Below are 25,211 nucleotides of genomic sequence, written 5' to 3'. Positions count from 1 at the left end.
CTCACCCTTATTATCTGAGTTGGGGGCTAGTTTCATCAACCATAGGATGTACTTGTGAGAAGGCTTCACTACCTCTGTTTGAGCCATGTTTTATTTCCGGATTTCAACGACCTGTGGGAGTTCTATAATCATGAAGCAAACAAATTTTCTTTGAACGCGTGCTTTCCTTTCAATAGAGGTATCGGGTTTTAGTTTTCAGATCTGAAAACCTGGCGCACAAAACATAACCCAGTTCTTCACTCAGCACGCCCTCTGCAGCCTTGCAACCCATGCACAAAGCGCTGACAGTTGAAGCGTCGACGCGGGTTCACAAAAAGCTCACAGTAAGCGGTTTGGAGAGATTCAGGTAGCTTGCTGGTTCTAAAATAATAATTATGTGCTTGGTAGGTATCATCTTCTCATCTCGCCTTATTGTTATCCCTTGCACCTTGAATACGATCTGGTTTTATCATACTTCAAGTAGTTCACTCTCACTGAATTCGAGAAGGTCATCTTCTGAGATGACACCGGGCACTGTGTTCATCGACCTGTGTGGGCCCACTGAAACGGGAATGTCCCCAAATGCTCCAAGTTTCGCAAGTTTGTCGAGCTGCAGTTTGTCGCGAACTTCGAGAAGATCGCCGCTTCCCATCTTCGTTACTTCATAACCTGGGCCAATTGCTTCCGTGAGACATCTGACTACAAGAAATTGTGAGACCGTTCGGACAGGCTTAGTTTCATGCTGACTGTGTACAACGCGGTAATTCGGAAAAGACTCTTTCGGTTTCATAAAAAAGAAACAATGCTTTATCGACGCGCCCGCTCTTCAGGGAGCGATCAGGTAAGGGGGGGGGGGAAGCATTTGCCATAAAAAACTTCGAAATACGGCGCCGATTGCAGCCACCCACCACCGAGCCCAAGAAGGAGACGCCATAAGGTTGCAATAATACCAGCAGACGCCAGCCATGCATCCCCGCTAGAAATTAATATGAAATACCCAAGGTGGTATAACTACCGCTAAAAGCCTTAAATGAAATAAAAGTAGTGCCGCATCCTCTCTCTTCCACCTGCGATGGCGTTCATTCTCTCTTCTATCGACCATGGCTCCCCCTACGCGGTGCTGAACTATAGTAGACGCTCCCCGAATCAAACGCTGTCGCTACGTATCGCTCGCGGTTTTGAGGTCATATTTTGATCGGCATTTTTTTTTTAAGTTTTAAATGACTGGCTGCCGAAACATCAAGACAGGACGTTTGAATGTCGTTGCGTTTAGTTGGCTCTGCTATTAGCGGTCAGACACCGAGCCACGCCACACGCGACCTCGGCGTTGGTTGATTTACCGCCGTCGCCTCCGCTCTTCAGCAGCTGGAGTCCCTCGTCGGCTCGGGGCCAACGTACAAATTGGGCCTTTAACATTGTGACTAGGATGCGAGAGCGAATGATCGGCCAGCATTAAATATGTAGCAGCCTTACAAATTTCACTGACTAATCAGACACGGATCAATCGGTGGAAGCGGTCCGTCGATAATAGGAAATTTTAGTTGGGCGTCCGTAACAGCCCCGCGTCCGCAGGACACACGCGGATGCGAAAGCGCGCAACCGCTCTACGCAGGAGCACGCACAGTCTCTTGCGTGCGCCCGCTGCTTTTCAAGAGCTGCGTAGCGTCCATAGGGGCTCTGCGGCCTTTGCGGTACGTTCTCGTGTGCTCTCGCGTGTCCACGAGAGCGCACTTTTCGATATTGCTCCAGCCGAAGATATGATTCTGGCTTGCGGTTTGAATTTGCAGCGGCTGGTATTGGCTACACAGTTTCAGCAGCTGGCACGTGGCGGCGCTGTGTCGCGCACTAGCGGTTCCTGCGCGTGCGAGTCAGCAGTCCCGATCTCAGATTCCGCGTCAGGCCAAGTATTGCCGTTTCGTACGCGCGCGCTTCGCTACGTACGCACGACCTCGCGCGCTGCGTACGTGGCTGGTTGCGGACACCCTGCTAAAATTGTCTAACGAGGCACAAGTGGCTTCGCCCGCTTGCAGGGTACCTTACACAACTCGAAACACTTTCTTTTCCTCTGTATGTGGACTTTAGAAGAGCGGCAGCCGTCACCTCACAGGTGCGCGCCAGGCTGCTACTGCCGATCTTATCGCCGCTTGCATGCGTTGCTCGCGGGCGCGAGAAATTCTGCACTGCGTATTCTGTCCACTATCTTATCAAAATGAACACGGAGTAAAAAAAAAAAAAACTGTGAATTAGCATCGAAGTTTGTCTCGGACACTGACAAAGCCAGGACAAACTTGCGCATGATAGCGCGGGCGATAGCAACAGGCACATTAATCTTCGCCGTCCACCGAGTGCGGTTTCCTTTGAAGGAGTCAAGTCACCCTTCGCCTTTCCGCAGCTAAGCGGCCATTTTTTTTCCTACGCACCGTGACTGCTTTTTAACGCATGGCGATACACGCAAAAAAAAAAATTAATTAAATTGTGGGGTTTTACGTGCCAAAACCACTCTCTGATTATGAGGGACGCCGTAGTGGAGGTGGAGGATTCCAGAAATTTCGACCACCTGGGGTTCTTTAACGTGCACCTAAATCTAAGTACACGGGTGTTTTCGCATTTCGCCCCCATTAAAATGCGGCCGCCGTGGCCGGGATTCGATCCCGCGACCTCGTGCTCAGCTGGCGATACACGAAAAACGTACTGTTCGCATACGTTCAGGCCAAACAAACACAGCATCATGGAATGTACGACTGAGACGACAAAAAGGACGTGCGTTTGAAGACGACTTGATTCAAGTCATGCACGAAAGTTGGAAACAAACGCAGCGCGAACGCGTGCCATTTACAAGAGCGAAAAAAGTAACGGAGCCGCATAGCAAGTGGCAGCATATGAGATAGGTGATGAGCGAAGAATCTCTCGCTCGATCGTTCGGTTGAAATCAGCCCGGATAATTCTTTGAAGCCAGAGCTTCCTTCAAGCCGCGCCTCGCTTGGCAGATGGAATCCCGAAGAGTCGCATGCCGTTGGTGTCACGTGTTCTGCACCCGAAGGTACAGCCGCACGTCATCTCGAGCACGGAACTACGCTACAAAAGCCCAAAGGAGGCGTGAAACTGGGTGCCTGCGTACGCCGCTCGCAACTTTTGACCACCGAGACGTCGGTGGAAGTAAAAGAGAGAGAGAGAGAGAAAACAAGGGTAGGAAAGGCAGGGAGGTCAACCAGAACAGCATCCGGTTTGCTACCCTACATTGGGGGTGGGGGAAAGGGGAATAGAAAGAGGAAGAAAGGGAGAGAGGAAGCACTGAGTACGTGTGGGAGCGACACCATACACAAGGACACTATAAACGGTCTGTTAAGTAAAAGAGAAAGCAAGAAAAGTATCCGTAGCCAGCGTAGTGTGGGAATCGATGTAAGCGAAGCTTTCTGTGCTGTTTGCGTTGATCGACGATAATTAGTAGCGATGCTGACGGCGCATGTTTAATTTCTTCAACTTTTAGTCCAACACCAGAGAGCTGAGTTGATGTTAAACATTACCTCGCGTGCACCGCTGAGTTGAGTTGAGTTGAGTTGAGTTGAGTTGTTGTAGGCTACTGGTGGGATTAGCCTTGAAGTTGCTGCCGGCAATTGCTCCACCGTAGCGACACTTAAAATAAGTAAATCACATAATCAGACACAGACCTCACAAAATACAAATGGTCACTCCTCAGTTCACCATGTGGAGGCCAAATCTGTGTCCTGTAGGTAATTTAAAAGAAGGCGAGAGACCTCCTTCCTACACAACCGGTTCCCGCGCGGGAAAACAATGTCTTGAAAAGAGCTGTGAGGAACTCCTGTCTTCTTGAGGGACCCGAATAACACCCTCCTTTCCGCGTTATACACAGTACAGCACATTAGGTAATGTTCTATGTCACCGCACACACCACACGTTGAACATAATGGTGATAACGCCAGGCCAGTCTTATACATCCACGCAGGGATTCGAGCAGAGCCCGTGCGAATGCGGAGCAGTAAGGTGGCTTGGTTTCTTTTGAGGCCCTTGATCACACATGGCTTGTGAGGTGAGCTCCACAAAGAACTGAGGTGGCACAACACTGCTTCTCTGAAGAGTCTGTTGTCGTCTTGAGGCACTCTTCTCAATGGATTCCCAGACAGCGCTCTATGGGCGAGGCTGTCCGCCATCTCGTTGCCTATGATACCTGTGTGCGTGGGCACCCATTGTAAACGTATGGAGAAGCCTTTGTTATGGAGATTGTGCACCGAGCGTAGGGAGCTAAGACATAAGGCATCAGTAGGGAACCCGTGCTCTAACCTTTGAAGGGCAGATTTTGAATCTGTAAGAATAACAACAGGTTGAGGCGTACAAAACCGTAGTTTCTTTAGAGCTGCCTCAATGGCAACGCTTTCCGCCGTTGTGGAGGACACGACTGCAGTGAAGCGAACAGACCAATCATACTTCAAAGAGGGAATGTGAAAAGCAGCTGCACTAGATCCTTTGACCTGTCCACAGAGCCATCAGCAAAGATTTGAAGATGACGTGCATATTCAGACTCAAGATGTTCCAGTACCAGCGAACGCGTTGCCGCCAGAGGAGAATTCCGCTTAGCGCGTACGTGAGGAATTGTCAACGAACAATCGAGGCTCGCGAATGACCAAGGTGGTTTCAACCTCTTAGTTCAACCTCTAGCGTCAAGACCCAGGTAACCAAGAGTATTTAGTGCCAAGTACGCTCGGGACTCAGATCTCTTTCGAAGGCGCTGTAGAAGGGCTCGGCCGGCTGCCGTCTGTTTGAGGCGGCCAATTTCCATCAATAACCTTTGTGAAGCGACTAGGCTAAGAGGTCTCGATAGAGATTCACAAAGTACTGCTTTGTTAGGAGTAGTCTGCGGAACGCCAAGAGCCCTTCTCAGGCCCTTTCTGTGCAGAACCTCAAGTCGTTCCAGCTGTGATATCGAGGGGGAAATTAAAGGGAGCTGATACATTATCCGACTCGTCACTAGTGCATCGTGCAACCTGATCATTGAGGAAGGGTGATTTCCCCATTGCTCACTTGCAACTCTACGGATCACATTGAGGCGCGAAGATATCGATGTCACAACCGAGTCCACAGCTCGTCGCCACTGTAGACGGTAGTCAATAATGACACCCAAAAAGCGCTTGTGTTTCAATTGTCGAAGGCAAGATTGATCAAGGTCTATCTTCAGCCGCGCATACCTTCTTCCTCTACCTGGAAACATGGTGAAGCCAGATTTTTCCACCGAGAGAGTCAACCCAACACCTTGAAGGTAATTTTGAACTAAAAGTAATGCTTGTCGAGCTATCAGAGCTAAACGCTTGTGTTGATATCCGGTTAACCAAAGGCAAATGTCGTCCGCGTATATCGACATATGGACATGCCTGCAATGTTTTTGCACTTCAGCGGGAAGACCAGCCATTACAACGTTAAAGAGCGTTGGGGAAAGAACACTTCCCTGAGGTACACCTCGTGATACCGCCCTTTCGGTGCTTGTGGTACTTCCTAACCGCACTTGAATTTTACGATCGCTGATAAATGAGTGAATGAATCGCAGAAGATAGCCCTGTACGCCCATGGCCTGCAAACTATTTAGTATTGAGCTCTGAAGGACGCTATCATAAGCCTTTGATACGTCTAGGATAATAACTAGTGTTAAAAAACCGAAAGCTCTATGATGTTCAATATGGCTTATCAAGTCCAAGACGCTATCTTGCTCGCTTAAACCTGTTCGGAATCCAGTCATGCATGTTGGTAGAGCCCTTCTATCTTCGAGCCACCAAGATAAACGCTTACTTGCCAGCTTCTCCATGAGCTTAGCCACGGACGACGTCAGTGATACAGGACGATACGAGGACAAGTCTGTCATTTCTTTGCCGGGCTTCAGCACTGGGACAACACAAGCCACCTTCCATGAAGGAGGAACGTCGCCAGTCTCCCACACTCGATTGAGATAGCTTAGGAGCATCTTCCGGTGTTCCAGAGGTAGGTTCTCCATCATCTGATTGGTGATGCCGTCAGGACCTGCTGCACATCGACGCCGCAGGCTGCTGAGTGCTGTCTGTAGCTCTCGAAGTGTAAACGGGGCGTCCATCACAGACGTAGATGTTGCAGGCGGAGCGCAGGGATGAATTCGTGAACTTGCACTTACAAATGCATCTGCAAATTCCTCTGCCAAGCACACGAGAGGTTTCTGCTTGCGCAGTGCAAGCGCTTCGAAAGGTTTACTAGGACGAGAATCACCAGCAAGACTGCCAATGACTCGCCAAATTCTCGTCATCGGTGAGAAAACCGTCAAGTTAGCGCAGAAGGACGCCCACTGCGACCTACAGAGCTTGTTCGTATGGCGTCGAATGGCAGAGTTAAGCCTATTGAAGGTCGTCTTCAAGGATCTGTCGTCCTTCTTCCGCATGAGTTGTCGCTCCGCCCTTCTGCACGCTGCGCAAAGGTTCCTGAGTTTTAAATCCGGAGTCGGAAAATGATTAGGCAACTCGACCGCTGTGGTAGCAGCCATCTTACCAGAAATCATTTTGTCAATCACATCACCAGAAACATGCAAGTTTCTCCCTGTATTTGTCCCAATTAACAACATGGCTAATTTTAGAGTCGCGCATGTGGAAGTCGGCAGTAAACACAAAAATTGGATAGTGATCACGTCCCATGCGGTCAGCTGCAGTTCACCACTTCACGCGGACGTCAGATGAATGCAAGGTTAGGTCTATAGATGTGGCTGAGGCTGGAGGCCGGAAGAAAGTGGGACTTCCGTCATTGGCCACGCACAAGTCCAAACTATCGATAACTTCTACAAGTTTGCGTCCGCGGGAAGCTGTGTTCCTGTCACCCCAGAGAGAATGATGGGCGTTGAAGTCCCCGCAGGTAATTCGGGGCGCTGGACAACGGTCACAAAGCTGCTGCAGAAACAAGTCCATTGCTACCTTCTTCCGCGGAGACACGTATACGGATGCAACAGAAAGAGTTCGGAAGCCAAGACGTATCCTCACAGCCGCTACCTCAATACTATCGGTGCAAAGATCGGTGACGTTTAAAGCCACATGAGGAATCTCTCTTCGTATGTAAAGGGCAGCACTTCCCGCGGGAAATGACCTTATGCTGCTATTCTTATGGGCGACATATCCAGTCACAGATCTCCCGCTTGGTAGGCCAGCCTCCGAGAGGGCCAATACTGGAACACACGTATGTTTCAGAAATAATTTAAGTTCTGCTAATCGACTTATAATCCCAGCGCAGTTCCATTGCATAATAAACGGCACTTTTCGGTGATTTTTAGTTGCACGAGGTTGAAGAAGACTAGCCATATTATAAGGTAAAGGTCGCTGCGAAGGTGGTAATCATTGACTCAAAGGAAAGAACGAGCTGTAGAAAGTTCTTTAAGGTGCCAGTCTGCATTGCCTGAACATATGAACGCAGGACTTCAAACAAAACTCGCAGAAGGTCTGACAGATCCTGATTTTTGAGCTCCTTATTTTGCTGTACGCAGTGCCTCACAACTTCAACAAAAGTTGCGGACTGGGACCCACTCTTGGCCATTGCAGCTGGTTTCTTCATCCCTTTTTAGGCGAGGGAATGTCCTCCATGTTGTCGAGTCTGGCTGTGATCTGGTCGCTGAGGAACTTGGACACTTTTTGCTGCAGCAGATCGAACAACCGACTCACCCACAGATGATTTTGCCGTCTTGCTAGGCTCAGGTCGCTCACTGACGTTGCTTGTTACCATGCTACGAACTTCCGACTCTAACGCAGGGAACTCAACTTCCGAATCTAACGCTGGGAACTCGTCACTTCCAGGTATCCGCTTCTCAGTAGGTTGTGGTTTGGGACCACTAATGAAGGACACTCGGCGGTGTAAGGCGCTTACACGGAAGGGGCAGCGACCGAAACTCGCTGGATGGTCACCACCACGATTAGCGCAAGCAAAATCTGCCTTGCAGGCTTTGTAATCGTGGGCGCCACCGCAACGTTTGCAACGTTGATCTTTGATGCAAACTTTGGCTACATGCCCAAAGCGTTGGCACCTAAAGCATCGGGGAGGAGGTTCAACGAATTCTTTGACTGCATGCTTGGTAAAACCGAGGTCAATTTTTTCGGGCGCTCGGTGTTGGGAGCAAACGTTATCACAACAGAAGTAGTAGGTTTCGCTGCCCATTCTTTTTCTTGAGTCTCCACCCGGCGCATCAGACGTTTCACGTGCAGAACACCTTGCGGTTTCAAGTAGTCCAGAAGGTCGCTTTCCGAATACCACACTGGTACTCCCCTAATAACACATGTGTTAGTCATGTAGGAGTGGGGCAGCCGGGCTTTAACTCTTATATCACCAATTTGAGAGCACCGGAGAAGAATGTCAACTTGCTCTTCCGTTGCGATATCTAGATAAAGAGCACCTTGCGTTGTGAAGCGGCTGCGAATCGGGGCAGATCCCAGCAGTACTTTAATGGCTTCGAAGAGCCTGATAGGGTTCCGCTCTCTCAAATCAACACCTTTCTCTGTTGGCAAAACTACCACTGGGACTCCGACCGTTCTTTGCTTGCGATGACTCACCACCTTGAAGCCGTCGTCATCCACTTCCGCCATATAAGCCACTTCCTTGTCAGGGTCGACGATAGTTGTGTCGTCCCCACTGAGCGATGATGACGCACTGGCCTGCTTATCGTCCCTGATGTCTGGCAGCTCCACACCTTGCGACGCCATGGCCGCCTCCGCCACGCTGGCTTCATTCGGATGGCGCTGTCCCTTTAAAGATGCCGGCGCCGGAGCAGCCGTACCCTTCCCATAGGGACAGTACCACCTTACCCGCTGCTGTTTGCCTGCGCAGTACACAGAACAAATAGGGAAAGGTGTTTGCTTGAGGCGTTGTTGTGCGCCATACCTTATAACCTCAGGCAGGGTTGAGCATTGCCATTGCCTCAAATGGCACATCGCAACGGGGCGGAAGTACTAAACTTTGATTGAATTATGGGGCTTTACGTGCCAAAACCACAATCTGGTTATGGGGCACGCCTAGTGGTGGACTCCAGATTATTTTGACACCGTGGTGTTCTTTAACGTGTCCCTAAATCTCAGTGCACGCACATTTTTGTGTCGCCCCCGTCGAAATGTGGCTGCCGCGGACGGGATCAAGCTGGCAACCTCGAGCAATGCCATAGGCGCAAAGCTACCGCGGCGGGCACAGAATTGTTGATTTGACGTGCGACCGCTTCCGTAGTGCCGCCTAGGCCCTACAGTAAGCTGTAATGCAGCTCTGCTTCATCATGCCCTGCGCGAGTTGTCCGCTTCACAAATTTGCATGGCGTTCATTTTTCAGAAATAGCAGAAGCGTAGCGTACCATACCTTGAACCTAAATATATCCGGTTTGCCCGCAACCGCGTCGCGCCTACAGTAGTAGCGTTTCCTTGCTTTCTCCCGTCACCCCCCCCCCCCCCCTTCGTTTATAGGAACTGTTAGCGAAGAGTGGCAAGGCTGTTACTCACTCGTTTCAGGACGGCGTTGGTTCTAGCCTTCTCTGCCTTCTCACCTCCCCTACTCTCTACAATTCTGTCTACCTTCCCTCTAGACTTACACGTTAGTTCACAGGTAAGCGCTGAAATTTCTGGAATACTTTTGCGGGGGTTCACGGGTAATTACAGCTGTCGAGTGACTAATGCGGCAACACCCAGGGTGCTCCAGATGCATTGGGCCCATTCCACGCGGTGCAATGGTCCAAACGAGTTTCTCGCGTCACCTTTACTCTCAGCCGCGCTCATCACATGTATGCACTCTCTGAGACAGCCCGCGACGCGGTGTGCCACACAGCAGCAGAGGGAAAGTAAAAAGAAGGGCTAGGAAAAGCGCCAGCGCTCGTGACTGCTTTCAGCAAATGAGAGGGCCGAACGTAGAGGGAAAGCGCAGGGGATGAGGACGACGGGAATGTTCAAAAGATGGCGCTTCTTTTATTTCGTTTAGCAGCCTTAACTGCACCAGGTTAACCCTTGTCGCCCAGAAATTCGGAATTGAGAAGAAGTGAATAGAAGACAGTAAAGAACAAACAGCCTGAGAGAAACCAAAAAGTTTGTAGGAAGAGGACAATAAAAGGCAACTGCCGATTTCCGCCAGGTAGGTCAGTATGAAAGGGCCTTCTATGTGAAGAAGAGGCCGAAGAGGCGTGTTGCCCCCTCCAGGGGCCTTAAAAGTCCGAGCACCTGGCATCACCTAAACTTCCACGATCCTCCCTTTCCCCAGATACGACTAAGCAGCACACGGCTACATGCGAGAGACCTCAACTCTCATGTGTTCGGATACGTAGTGTCGCAAATGCATTGCCAACTAGCTCTTTGAAATGAATTCTACAAAAACCGACTGAGAAGGGACGTGACCGGATGGTTCCTACAACGTTGCTGTTTATCGCAGCCATCTAGAAAACAGCACTACCTTAGTCTAAACAAGCATGTGCAACTTTACACTTTTGTTGCCTGTAACTGCTTGCCAGCAGAAGAAAAAAAAACGATATCTGACAGGTCGGCATTAAGGCTATGTCTTCTGAATAATAAAATCAGCTCTTCCCCGCTTGGAAGTGCGCCGTTTAAAGTGCACCGAAGCAGAAACAAACGTTCCGGCGGTTCCTGCATCAACAAACTTATTCAGGGACTCAAACAGAAAACATGTTCTTGCTGCTCCTTGATATAACTGGAAGCCTGGTCCTCTCTATTTTAGCGGACAGTGAACGATGACTTGTCTGTCAAGCACGAAACCCAGTGGCGAAATGTATAGTTGGTAGCCGGAAAAAAAGAAGCAATAATCACGTAGTGTAACTTTATTTTTCAGACAAAAAAGAACCTAAGTGCATCTTGTTTCCTCAGACGAGTTAGGCTGGAAGAATGAACGCGCTCCAAGGAAATGTATTCCGCACTGAACCTAGTAAGGTTTCTACGTAGGTTGATGACGTTATTCGTGAGTGTTCCGGTCGCCGAATTTTCGGAAAACAGCAGAGTAGAATTGAGATTAAAATACGTTCTACGATGACAGTAAGAAAAGTAGTGCACAGAGCGGGAGACTTCCGAGTTTAAACTTTATGGCTCATGGAATTCCACTCCCTGCTTTATTCCTTGGAGCTTGAGAAAATTTTCAGTGAGGATATTGAAACGCAGAAGAACAACGAAAGAAATCCTACTGACTTTGAAAAATATGCCCCCAATGTCGGTAGAAAGAGTAAGAAAATTCACGTATACCGCTTACAGAACGAGTGATATTCACGTTCAATCATCACAGGAACGATAAACAAGTTTTGTAACAGAGCGGCAAACGTCTTTGAAAGCCCTAGAGCGGTCACTGACGTACCTGACCGAGGATCGAAGATTTCTAGTAGGTCCCACAAAGGGATTGTCGACGCGAGTACATTTTGCCAACGACCATGCCCTGAAAAAATAAAATAAATTTATTGACTGTCCTTAGCAAGGTGGTGCGTATGGAAGAGAGTCTATTTATTATGAGAACTGTTCTAGTACTTGAATACCAGCAAAGGCCTAATTTTACCTATATTTATAATTGCGTGCACTTGTACCACAATGCTTTATACATGTTCATGTACAAACGAGACTAAATTACTTGCTTCGTTCATAATTATTTTGTATCCTTAACGAATTTTTTCTTACCTTACTACTGTTTAAAATACGTGCATAACAATCGCAAACAATGCATTCGTTTGAAACGTCGTCCTTGTTCCTTCATTCATTAATTGATTAAGCTGAGGTTGTTGAAGGTGCTCATTTCAGCGTGTCTGAAGTTTCAATCACAATAAAGTGTAAACCAAAAGTGGTTCTTCGAGAGCTTAGTCTAATATGTAGATTTGCGCCTATCGCGCCAAAATATTGCATAATCCTCTCCGCTGGCTCGCACAATTTGCTTCCGAATAATTAAAATATCGTTTATATGGATCTGCACTTCTTAGGAACACGAACGAAAGCGGAAATTATGGTAGGTCCAGTATATTTACGTGTTTTTCTTCTTTTTTGATTCATTTCTTTTGAGCTGAATCAAGAGACCTGATTAATGGTCTTCCAAACAGAGTCTCTTGGCACACATAGAACAGTTATCCTCCTCTCCAGTTCCTACGGATCCTCTCCAAAAGAGGTATCGGTTCATTTTCTTCATAAAACGTTTAAGCCTTCAAGTGTGCCACACTCACCGGTGTGTGTTTTGTTTGGATTTTCCAGAAAAATGGCAGCTGACAAGGGCATCTTATGCCGCCTGCGTGGAAAATGAGACAAAATGAGTAGTTCAGATTTTTTTTTTTTAAAGCATGGTTCATAATAGGGCGGGAAGATTAATCGAACGGTTGAATAAAACCCTGCAGGTCGAAGAACCTATAGAGGGATTGGCTGCACAGAAAGGAGGTGGCCCAGCCTTAAATCTTCATGCACTAAGTAAAATAAGGCGGGTTTCAACGCATCTTTTCTTCCTCAGACGACCGGGTCGCTTCTTCCTAATCCCAGCACTAAGAGGAGAAAGGCATGAGACGAAGCAGCACAGTGACCAGACTCCGTTGTACCAAAGTTGGTACAAGCCGAACGGGCATTTGCAATTCATATAAGGCGCAGCTTCACAATCGACGACTAAGTCTCGCATACATTGTTGGCGCGCAAAAGAGTACACAGTGCGGTCCGTGAAATATGCGAGCAGCCGCAAGGGATATCGTCGGATTTCTTGCAGAGTCGGCCATCATACGTTTATATTTCTTTTCAACTTTCGCCTTCGTCTGGCCTTTGTCTGATACACTTTCGCTGCTATAGGCAAACATTCCGGAAACTTGCCCTGAAAGGCAGCACCAAGGTTTCGATTTTGACTACTGATAAATTGTTAGGGCCACCACTTTTTCTACTACCGTATTTATTCAAATATAGGTCGGCATTATTTTTTGGGCAGTAGTGATGCGAAATGCGCTATCGACCTATATTCCTGACTAAATAAAATGTCGACCTACATTCGCGGACAAAGCTAGCGAAGTACCGAGCTAGCTGAGTTGGGGCACCGACCGCCATAAATCCAGTCTAGATACCATCCACGCGAGCGTTAAGAAATGCTGCCTAACAAATGCATTCGACGGCACCGGGAACGACATCGTTTGAGAAGCTGAGGACGCCTGCGAAGCATGCGACGAGGTCGACTTCGCGGGTCGCTCCGTCGATGACGTTCTTTGGACCATAGACTAGCGAGGCTTAGTAGCCGAGCTTACGGAGAGTAAAGGAGCGCTATGTTTCAAGTTTTTCGTTTTTTCAACAAAACACCTTGATCGACTTGAATTCGAATTGATCTTTTTTTGTTGTTGTTGTTGTTTCTTGGCGAGTTCAATAGATAGCAGTCCACCTATATTTGAGCAGTAGGAGGCAGAGGAAGCTGTTGTACGTTGTAGGTGGACCTAGCCGTGGAAGACAAGCCCCCACCTTTTGGTCCACCGGAGTGTGTCCTTTCGGAAAAGTTCGTCGCTGTTCAGCAGTTCAGCATGAGACGGGTGAACAAGGGGACGCGCACAGCGAAGCGGAACAGAACGCGTCCGCAGCCCGCAATCCAATGTCGCACACGGTTCCACACTGGGTCGTCCACCCGCCGACACAAAGCCCGAAAATGAACCTGCCAATCATTAGCAATTACTAAGAACACATCACTTCAAAACTTCAGGAAGAGTCGACACACCTCCTTCCTTAGTGTCCGGGGCGCACGAGGAAATATTGCGTCGCTGACACCACCATGTGAAGAGCATATATAGACACTTGAGTGCGTCACACAAAAGAGTCGTGCTCTGTAATAACTCCGGGACACTGCAACAAATCCGTATCAGTCTTCAACCCATATTCGAGTAAACACGATACTTCGTAGACAAGAATCAAGAAGATTGCACATTATTCTAGATTGAATTACAAGAGTACAGATCCCATGTGTGATAGGTGTTATCTGTCGCTTTGCCTTACCAGCTCGCATGTCGCATCGGGTTGCGGAAACCTTCAATTGAGCATTCCTGCGGGTGAGCATGATAAAATCGTGCCTTATAGTGACTGTAATATGGAACAATATTTTGTCGTCTATACTTCTTGTATCACTCAGAGGCCGCGTGAATGATTCGGGCAATAGCAGCAGCTCCACGACGACGGAGTCACCGAGAAATGGTGGCAAATAGGAAACAACCCAAATCTGAGGATGTATTCTCGTACTATCACTTCCAGCGATCATCAGCATCAGCATCAGCATCAGCCTGTGTTATGTCCACTGCAGGACGAAGGCCTCTCCCTGCGATCTCGAATTACCCCTGTCCTGCGCCAACCAATTCCAACTACAGCCCCACGAATTTCTTAATTTCATAGCTCCACCTACAGTCTTTTGTCGTCCGCGATTGCGTTTTTCTTCTCTTGGTACCCATTCTGTAAGCCTAATGATCTGACGGTTATCTAACCGGTGCATTACATGACCTGCACAGCTCCATTTTTTGCCTCTTGATGTCGATTAGAACATGGTCTGCGATACTTTCAGCGATACTATCGCCTTATCGTGACGTAGTGCTGAAGCCGCAAGTCAGCTCATCTGGTTTTGCCCAACCAGCCAATAGGTGCGCACTGAAAGTTATATCACCGACAACGACCGTCCGAGAATACGTCCCCTGCTCAAGAAGAACCTCAGCACAAGCTAGTTGCGGTCACTTGATGGCCTGCTCTCGCAAGTGCGCTTGAGACAGTTGAGTATTTTATCGTTTCAGACTTGCTTATTTCAATCAGGTGCTACTGAAGTAATCAGAGTACTCGGGAACCTTGAGCGTTATTATGCTCAAACTTTACAAAGATGGACCCAGAAGGCCATTTTCATATATAAATCAAATCATAATTCATGAGAACTGCAACTTTTCGATGAAATATTTTTTTTTTTAAATCGCGGTGTCCATGCAGTTACAGAACGGCGAGTGGACGCCCGCTGAGAGAGGGTGCGTGCTTATTATTCTAAATTGCCTGGCCCGCACCCTTCAATGGCGGTGTTTATAGGATTTGCTGGAGGAGTTGTATCACTGGCGCCCTCGAAGCGAAGTTGGCCAAACGTGCATGCGATTATACGCTTACACTATCGAATTGAAAGCCATGCATCCCTATAAGAGTCTCACAATATTATTTCAACATCTGTCCCGCAATCCGAGACAGGAAAATCAGCAGCAATAGTACGTGGGACACAGGACTTACGAAATTACATGTTGCTACTAAAAGAAGCCCATAGAATATTTTGTTTCTGACTTTTCTTTGCGTTTCTCTTTTTTCCTACTGTCGCATATGGAAAGATATAGATGTTTTGTTTCCGCTTAAAATAATGTGTGTGCGCGGTGCTTCGTACTGACTTGCCTCTCGCCCAAGTGTTGGTCCTTATGCATTATGTTTATTGTTTTGATAAGTGCGAACTGAAACTTAGGTTTCTGTTTCAGGACAGCATTTCAGGTCCACTACACGAAGCTGCGTTGAGTGTGTGTGTAGAATACTTTAGTTTTATGAGGTTAGTTGCATACTGTTGTGTTCGCCAACAGGTAACAATGGTGCAAAAGTGCGCGAGAGCTGGACCATGTGACGACAGGTGAGGGGCTACATTCCTTTTCGGAAAGTTGTTGACAGATTGATGTGCACCAGTGTCATCCCTAAAAGGAGGTCTGGAATTCTGGTGGCTGATATTTACCCGAGTCACTGGACAGGATTGAAACTTTAGTGATCTAAATGGATAGTCAAAGATACATGGCATAAGTCCTCGGTACAGGCTCGGAGGCGAGCTAAATACCGATATTCGCTAACGCTTCAGTATATTGAACGGCAGCAGGAGATGAGGCCGGAACCTCGCGTCGGTACATGGGCGCGATGCAGTCGATAGTGTAGGCATGATGAGGCAGCTGTAGGCCCTCGCTATGGGAACGCAGTGACGCCTTTCAGGAGCCGCACGAACAGTTGTGCACTTTTGGAACTATTTTGACTGTTGCTAAAACTATTAGCCCTTCGCGATATTCCGGTTGCCTGTCGCATTTGTCATGCACAGAAACAGATAGACACTGTGACCTGCAATCCTTCTTTGGCACGAAGGAAACCTGGTTCGAATTTATTATCTCGACCCTGCGAGAAAAGTCAAAGGTATCCTTAATATGCGCTATACGTCAACTCATGAGTCACTTCTGCGGTGACCCGCATTCTAGAGATGTGTATTAAAAGAAAAATTTGTCTACCACATCACAGAACAAAACTACAAAGGGAACTGTTAGCAACGTTCAAACACTTTGCGAGCTTCCGCAAAAGTGAGTTCACATTAAAGTGTCTCTGCAGTTCTAGTCTGTTGTATTCGTATAGAAGGCTGTGGCCAGGTACTGCACCAGGGCGACCAGTTCTGGTGAGAGAGTGCGTAGATGACATCTTTTTCGCCGTCCAGCATGCCTAAGGCAACGGCCACTTTATCGGATTTCGCCGAGTCGTAGGTGTCGACCAATGCGCAGTTCGTGACACGCTGCTTGAGGTCGACGACCGCGGAGAAAGCGCGACCCCCGCGGTACGCCGCCGCGTCGACGAAGGTGATGTTGCGCTCGTCCCTGCGGGCAATCTTTGTCCAACACAATGAGGAAATCAGATGATCGCCCCTGAGTGAACAGAGAGTACTAGAGCACCGACCCCACCGATTATCGCTTCAGAAGGAAGTGAAGGTACGTTTGTGCTTTCTCAGAACATCTGCTTTGCACGAGCGGTTTTGACTCAGGTACTGTCCATGCAGGTCTACATAGCATCTCTCTCTCCCTTCTCCCAGCGTAGGCTAGCCAACCAGACACTTGACTGGCTAACATCCCTGCCTTCCTTATATCCCTCCCTCTCTCTCTCTCTCTCCGTCGCCTGCCGTAGTTGTGATCGTACTGGACGCTCCTCGGGATCGGCCCCACATTGACGAAGTCGCGGATCTCGCGCGGGATCTGCCTCATCTTGTCGCTCACTTCGGCCAGTGAGTGGCCGAGCTCTCGCATTATGGGTCTACCGGCCTCGGAGGTCGAGAAGCGCGTGACTTCGGCCCGCTCCTGCACTTCGGAAATCTACTCCAGCGTGTTGCGGACGCCGAGCTGGAGCAGGCGCTCGGTGTGCGTCGTGATCGGGATACCAAGGGCCCGCTTGGTGATCTTTCTGAGCAGGACGTTGAGCTTGTCCCGCTCGGCTCTCTGCCAATTGTGCATGACCGCGAGGTAGGAAAAGCGGCAGAGCACGAAGACGTTAACCTGGCGGAAGGGGCTGTCTTCCTTGAGGCCGTGGTTGCAGTTGGCGACCCGCTGTACCAGCGGTACCGCGGACTACCATGTTATTGCCGAAAACGCGAATATATAAGAGAGCGTAAGCACGTGCCAAAAAGCTTAAGGATGAGCGGCTAAATAATCAATCTCTGACTTATGCAGCCCCGCAACGCGCAAGTCATCGGACGTCTTAATAAAGAAGGCTTCGGCAATGTTCGGCGCTTTCTTATCTTCGTGCTCTGGCAACACCTTAGCTTCAGAATGCAATGGCTTACGTCTGCATTTTCTCCATTGTAGGCACAAATCCGACGACTACAGTTGCTAGTCTGAGCTCATGTCGTGTTTCGTTTTTACGTTCCTTGTTTATCTCGCTCTCCTTCGTTAATATTTAAGGGAAGTCATAAGGAATATATGCAAAGCAACCGCTGGAACTAAGAGACGCCTTAATCGTCCTTGGGGCGAAGCTTCCAGCCTTTGTCATCGCCACCTATCTGGCTGACACTAAAAAAATGTCAAGATTAAATAAATTTTTGCAATCTAATCATCTAGGTACATTGTTCTTTAGGGGGTCAATTGAATTCGCTAGCAACCCAACTCTCCTGTGTTCGACTCTGCTTATGAGTACATGATTGGATCCCTTTGCCGGGTTCTTTATACCAGGAAATAAAACGTCGCTACATAAAACAATGAAAGAACCGATGCCTGATATTTTCGCAGCAGAGGCAAATAAGCAAAGCTGGGAGGGCGTGCTGCACTTCTGTAGTTATCCTCGTAGCTGTTCCACGTAAAGCGGTAAAGTTAATCTAAAGGCGTAGATCTGTGCCGAGTTTATTCTGGCGGTTTGCATATTCAGCGCACCTGTCATATATACATGTCTCGATTATGTTCTGGAGTGCGTTTCCAGATTTAGAATTAATTTTGTTTACTTCAGTCGGGACGGAGATGCACAGTGTACAAAAGATGTTTTCTAGTTTCTTGGACCTAATATCATTATATCTGAATTCAGCTTTTCCTTCTCTATAAATTTGAATTTGTGTGCACCGTTTGCGCCTCCGCGATCTTCCTGTGAAGCATAGTGTACAGCGTTCTTTGTTACCGGTCGTTCACCTGACATTGTGTACTTTGGACCAGTGGTTTGTTACACGAAAGCTTGTCGCTGAGTGTTCGACTCTTCTTGGCTTCACACGTGAACGAAATTGTGTACGCTTGAAGAACTGTAACATGGCACATTTTCACCGCTATACATGATACAAAACACGGTGAACACAAAACGCAGCAAGAGGGGAAGACTGGGCGAGCGCTGACTAACAACTGTAGGTTTATGTTCAAACGTGCATTACATGGCCGACGCAACGCGTACGCAGGTATGTAAAGAAGCCGTAAAAGCCGTCTGCACCATATGAATGTTTACGCCTTATTTCTAAATGCGCATACGTGAATCATTTTCCAAACAACCTATAATTTCTAAACTGTTGCAAGCAAAGGAATGGAATCGAGGGCTTGATAGCTCTAGATTGAAATAAACGTGGTTGCGTTCCTTAGTTTCAAGATATGGACCCTATAAGATGTCAAACGCGACAATCGGAGCACATCATTAATTACAGAAGCAGTAACTATAGCCAGAGGAGGTGGCGTAATCAAACCTTCGATTCCGGTGTCCTTAGCCATCGCCTGACAGACACGAAGGTGAAAGCGTTGTAAAGCCTTGAAAAGCCTTGTAATTCACCTTAATCCTTTTTAATCCACCGTGATCCTCCATAATCCACCAGAATCCTTCCTAATGCACTTTAATCTACCCTAATGCACCATAATCGAATCACTGACCAATCATGGATTAACTTTGCCAATCATTTTCATATCTTATACGCGGCTCGACATGCCTTCGTTTGCTTCTGGTCTTTCTTGGGTCTCGCGAGATTTTCTGTACCTCACAATGCGACCTTGAAACAGAGATTTAAGGCTTTCGCCTTCACAACTGTATAATAGCTGGGCAGTGCGGTACGTAGTGATTAGTTGTAGATAATTAAAGGGTTTGCGTAGCCTTTGTGCAGTGCTATTATCCACAGTTTTAATGTGCTGCTTACCTTTAACGTGATTGGTGATCACGTGTTCATGGATTTCTGTATACGTATCTGTGAAAAATGAACGTTCGGTGTCAAGTCATCGCTTGTATACGTCCTGTTTGTTCGTCATTCGTCTGTTTTTGCGCTGTAGTCTCTTTGAAATAATAACTGGGGCCTCAGTCGCCTGTCATCAAAATCTAGTCTCTCGCATCAGCCACGTCCGCTGTTTATACATGACTGACCGTTCACTTTAGAGTAACGGCAGACTTTCGCGTGTACGGTCGACAATGTCGAATACCCCTCTTTGAAGCGTGTACAATTTGATAAGACGCACCTTCCTCGCTGTAGAATTCGCGGGAACGTTTAAAAATTTCTGATAGTTTAGGCGTGTTTTGCACCCAGAGAATACGTGAAAAAAAAGGCGACAATTCGATTAATAGGAAAACCGGCAGAACACGAAACAATACAGAAATACGTGATATCTGCACTTCGGATGCGCCATAAGAAAGCGACTACACTACTCTCGTACATTCCAACGCAGTACTGGTACGTGGGCCTACCGTTCAGCCGCATTTTTCGCTGCTTTGATGTTAGCCTTTGTCTTTGTTGCCCACGCTGTGGCAAGCGCGCTGAATTTGCCGAGCGTTCTCGGAGCACACGACCTTGTGGTGGCCTTGTCACATTACAAGCGGTGTAGCGGTATACGTGTCATTCGATGAAAAGAGCGCCCATGGGATTTGACAGTTTTTTGGACGGAGCTGCTTCCGCTGGCACGGAAAGGCTCGCCTGTACGTGACAGCGGGAGACTACGGGACGACCTTCCTTTATGGAGGACGTGGTCGTTTTCTGTTGGATATTGAGCGCGCAAATGGAAACGCCGTACCCTTTTCCCGTAATTGATGCCCCACTCCTCAAAATACTTTACGGCAAATGTCACTTCATCATAAAGTTAACATTCTGCCAAAGCGCGGTAGCACCACATTGCCCGAGGTGGGAAGTTTTTCCAAGTTGTCCTTTCATGGCGTCCTACGGCAACGTGAATTGCTCTGTAGTAACTTGCACAAATTTGTTTGCATTTCTATACTTACGATGTTTCCCCCCATTTCCTTAATATTACGGAAGGATTTTATTAGGACGGTAAAGTGAAAGAAAAAACATAAAACGAAGAGAAAAAAATTGAAATAAAAGTTTCCACTGTTTCGTGTTATTTTGTCGTAGTTTGTGCAGTGTTCTCTTCGTTGAGTCCAATTTATGCAGTGATTTTCTGTATGCTGTGCTGTGTTGTATTTTTAGACCCTGTAATCTCGTTTTATTTTCGTGCACTTACATTTTACATGTGATTTGTATGCCTTGGAACTAACCAAGAAAGGGTATGTTGTCCTTTTGCTCCTAGTTCCTTTTCTTCTTTTTTTAAGGCTAGCGTTGCGCAAGGAGTGAACACTGAAGTACCCCGCATAAGCTCAGCCCCCTTCCACCATTACAAAAAAAAAAAAAAATCATCGCTCTACTGTTTCACTCAGCCCACCGCATGTACGTTCATAGATTTCACGGCTCATGTTTCAATAGGCTCCTTAAAATTAAATCCCATTGATTCAAAAATCTAATAAACGGAGTGCAAACATATTCACTAGAGACATAAGAGAGTGCATGAATTTCGGTTTACATATTTCGAGAATAACGTTTTTATAAAATACGCTTAATTCACCCTAACCAATCCTAGATTAACCCTGCGCTTCCTTGTGTACATGTGTGTGTGTATGCATGTGTTTTTGTTTTTCTTTTTTTTTTCACTTTTTTATCCTTTTCTCTCCCTCACCTATTGCATCTCTTTGCCCCTCCCCCAGCACAGTGCAGTCAACCGGAGATAATCTCTGGTTGACCTCACTGTCTTTCCTTTGCCTTTCTCTCTCTCTCTCTCTCTCTGTCAAAGATTGGTGGGTGAGGTAATCACACTCTCCGAACCGCAGGGGATGGGGCGACAACAAACCCACCCCGCGTGCGTTTAGTGAGGGTTCGACTGCTGACCGGCGATAAGGTCCACGCCTGATCGACCGTGAACCAGAGGCATGAGACGGGAGGCGACGTACAACACACACACTCAATTTAATACAATAAAATCATGCGCGAGACATGCTCGAAAAAAGAACATACAAATTACCAGCAGGGGGGCCTAGTTCGCGGAAGGCGTGCGGGTCACACAACGCACGCCCTGACGCCACTCGCACGACACTAAGCCCACCACGTGGGAGCTATTAACACTCGCGAAATAACCAACAAAATACGCGACAAAAATGAAAAATACACGCGACAATAAATACGGCAAGCACTACACTAACGGAACATAAAAGAAGTAACACGCGATGGATAAATAAATGAAAGATTAAACGCGATTAAGAAAATACAGTCCGGCGGAAAGTTCTGAGAGCGGGCTGGAACACGAGGCTTAACTGTGACGTGCTTGCCGAGATCCCGGTCTGAAGAGCGTCGGGCTGCTGCTACCTCGCTGCCGAAGATCCTGACGGACTTGCACCGTCTGTCGGTCGAACGGCGAAGACTTCGGCCTGGAGGTTTCAGCCTGCCGACCGCATCTTCAGCTGTCTCCCGGTGCACGACCACGTTGCTTCGTCTTCCAAACTGCTCTGCCGGCTCGCGGAGCCGCCTCGTCCCTCCGCCGCGCTCAGGCGACACACGTGACGAAACAGGTCGTGCGAGCTCGGGACAATGGGAAGCTCTCTTCCCCATCGCCGTTCAAGCGGCGTTGCTGCTGCTGCGGCAATGGCGGCCATCTTGAGAGGGGCGCGGTCATGCACTCTGTGACACTCTCTCTCTTTCTCTCTGGGCTTCCTTTCTGATAATTTCACAGCCACTTTTCCATAGCGTACGGACTAGATTTTGTACGCTTAGGTGCAGTGCGAAATGCGTGACACCGTCGGGTCTCACTGACCAGATAGGTTAATAAGCGTGCAGACATTAACTACGGGTTCTATCATGCAAGCATTATCCGCGTGTCAAATATGCTAATGAAGAAAAACAAACACTCATCTATCACCTCCTGTCCGTGTAGTAACCTTTATACGTTGATCATTTATAGAGCTTCTATACATTCTGCACACTAAGTATAAGCTGGCGGCCCGGTACACTGAGTCCATCTTATGCTGGAAGAGCAAAAGTGCCGAATGGGGACGTGCAAGCTTTTTAAGGAAAAAAACGATATAAACACAAAAATACGTGCCAATCAGACAACTCTGGTTTGCCTGGCGCACACCAAAGAGAGAAAAGGATGCACAGAAAGGCAGGGACGTTAACCAGAGGCAGTTCCAGCTGGCTACCTTGCACTGTGGAAGGGAGTTGGACGATCAAAAGAGAAAGAAGCGGAAGTGGGAGATAAAGATGGAGAAAGAGAAACGAGCACAAACAAACCGCGTACGCTAGAGCGGTATGGGGCGGCGTTCTTAAGATGTATCGTGAAGGCGTGTAGACCGACGTAACCTTAGTAACGCGAGTAAGGCCTTCACCGCGGATGTTCTTTGGAAGCACTGACCTAAAACTGCTAGTTCTGATAGTGGACAATTGTCCAACTGGTCCAGCATTCTGCACATCACTTGTCTCTGGGTACTATATCACGGACAGACGAGCTCACCCAGAATTTGATCTTGCCGCGGCGAGCGTTACTTACAAAGATGCTTCTTCTTCGGTTATAGACGCAAGCAATCGAAACTTGAGTAGCAAAGCAACACGAAGCGAAAATTTGCAGGTAAAGAAAAAATAGCTTACTCTGTGGACTATGTAGAAAGCATCATTTGCTTTCCTGGCCGTTACTTTTCCCCACATTTCAGCATTGCTTGAAATAATAATATTAGTAATAAAAAACCTGCAATGAAAAGCACCGTTCTTGGTATAAATATTTTGCTTTAATACTTGCTTCGTAAAAAGTATCAAGCCGCTGGTGTCATTTCTCTGGGACATAGAATACACGGTCCACGTTTATGTTTCCAGTACGAAACATGTCCGTGGCCTCCGTTCTCAAACACAAGGCAACAATTTCAGCTCGCTTAGGGATATGTTGAGAGCTAGTTCTTTTCATTTGGGAACACAATGAGCCAATAGTTTTACATCAAGAACATCTTCAGTGCGGAGAAAATCTGGCCTTCTAGCCACAAAAAAAAAGAAGAGAGGGGGAGATGGAAACACATAAAAAAGAATGAGATATATATCTAGGCAGCGAAAACTTCTCAGGTGTGTCATCTTTTACAAAATGACAGTGTTTTTGGCAGACTCCAATCGGGTAATTTAATATTTAGTAGAAGTTACTATAAACCTTCTTGCTCACCTCCTCAACAGCAATATCAACGTTCCCTCACCGGATTGTGTGAGGAAGGCACAGCGAGGCAGAGCATAAAACACGCGCTGCTGAAGCGTGAAAAGTTGAAAAGAGCCCCTCCTATTTTTCCATCGTGACGGGCTTTATGGCCAATAAGCTGCGAAAAGTCTTACGTCAAATGAAATTGAAGAATTCTGTGAAGTAATGGAAAAAGTAGCTGAGCATTCATGGAAAACATATAACGAGGAGGCCACAAAAGCTTTAATAAAAAAAGAAACGCTCTGGTGCTTTGCTTTCCACAGCACAACAGTGGCTGCCGTTCTCACGTCCAAGGTATGATGAACGATTTCCTCTAAAGAACCGGAAACACTTTAAACAGCTGGAGACATATCATTCCGCTAGCTGCCCACCATACGATTTCATCACTTTGCAGCTAAAGGAAATAAATGCGCAGAAAAGTGCTAAAGTGAATAATAGTTGAGCAAAAGCTCCTGAAAGTCACAATCCAGAACAGACGATGATTTCGACTGAAACCGGAAACACTATCGTTCATTATTTTTGAAAAATAGGGGCATTTTTGCGAAAACTCCTGTAGCAGTTTCTTAAATCATGGTAAACAGGCAGCGCATAGAGTTGCGTTATTTCTTCCATATAAAGAAAACTAAAGCACCCCCCCCCCCCTCCGCCCAATGTGTGCGTTAATATACAATGCTTCTATGATCAGTTTATTAATCATTAACTTTCTCTGCAACGTACGTCTGTTTTTTTTTTTCATGTTCATTTGCAAATTTGTTTCGTTTACGTGCAGACATTTCAATGCGCGCATTCCTTAAACCATATTTTACTGCTCTCCAGTTTTGAAATCCTCTTTCTGGCTTGCTTCTATATGCTCCTTATGCTATGCATATCCCCCAGCAATTTTATTATATTTCAGAATTATATTTAGTTAGCAAATGCACCTGTGTGGTGCTCGCTCTTCGAAGTGTGTAGTATGCAATGTGCTGCAGATTCTGAATAGCAAATTTGCCGGTGATCATTTTGTTGAGAAAATGGTGTGCAACAAATGGTTGAGAGAAAAAAAAAAAATGGGCAGATATTTATACACGACGATTGTAGATATAGCGGAAGGCTTCTAGGAAGATGTTCGGTTTATTAAATGAATTATGTTCGTGAAGTATTACCATTTCTTTCGGGGAGGATGTTGCAGTAGTATGTGCATTTCAATGCATAATTCTGCAAAGAGAGCCGTTAACCGGCTTACCTGAAACGCTAGCTTAGGTACTTATAGATGTAAGACGATTTGTCATTTGTATGACAATTTGAAGTGGCGCTAGCGCCAGCGTGCAAGGCTACTGCACTCATCATCCGCCATCACAGGAAGCGAGGGCTCTACGATAGTATCGACAGCGAGCACTCCATAACAGCATGTAAACCTTCTGCTTCTTCGGATCTCTGGCGCGACAGTACATTGGTTTCAAAGATTTATATGACCCGGAGATCGGCGCCGAATGCAGTACGGGGCCGTCTGCACCGGCTCATTTGTATTGGCGGTGAATTGCTGACCACCAAACAACTTATCGGCTGAAAA

Source organism: Dermacentor andersoni, chromosome 7, assembly GCF_023375885.2.
Source record: "Dermacentor andersoni chromosome 7, qqDerAnde1_hic_scaffold, whole genome shotgun sequence".
NCBI lineage: Eukaryota > Metazoa > Arthropoda > Arachnida > Ixodida > Ixodidae > Dermacentor > Dermacentor andersoni.
This window is presented reverse-complemented; position numbering follows the sequence as displayed.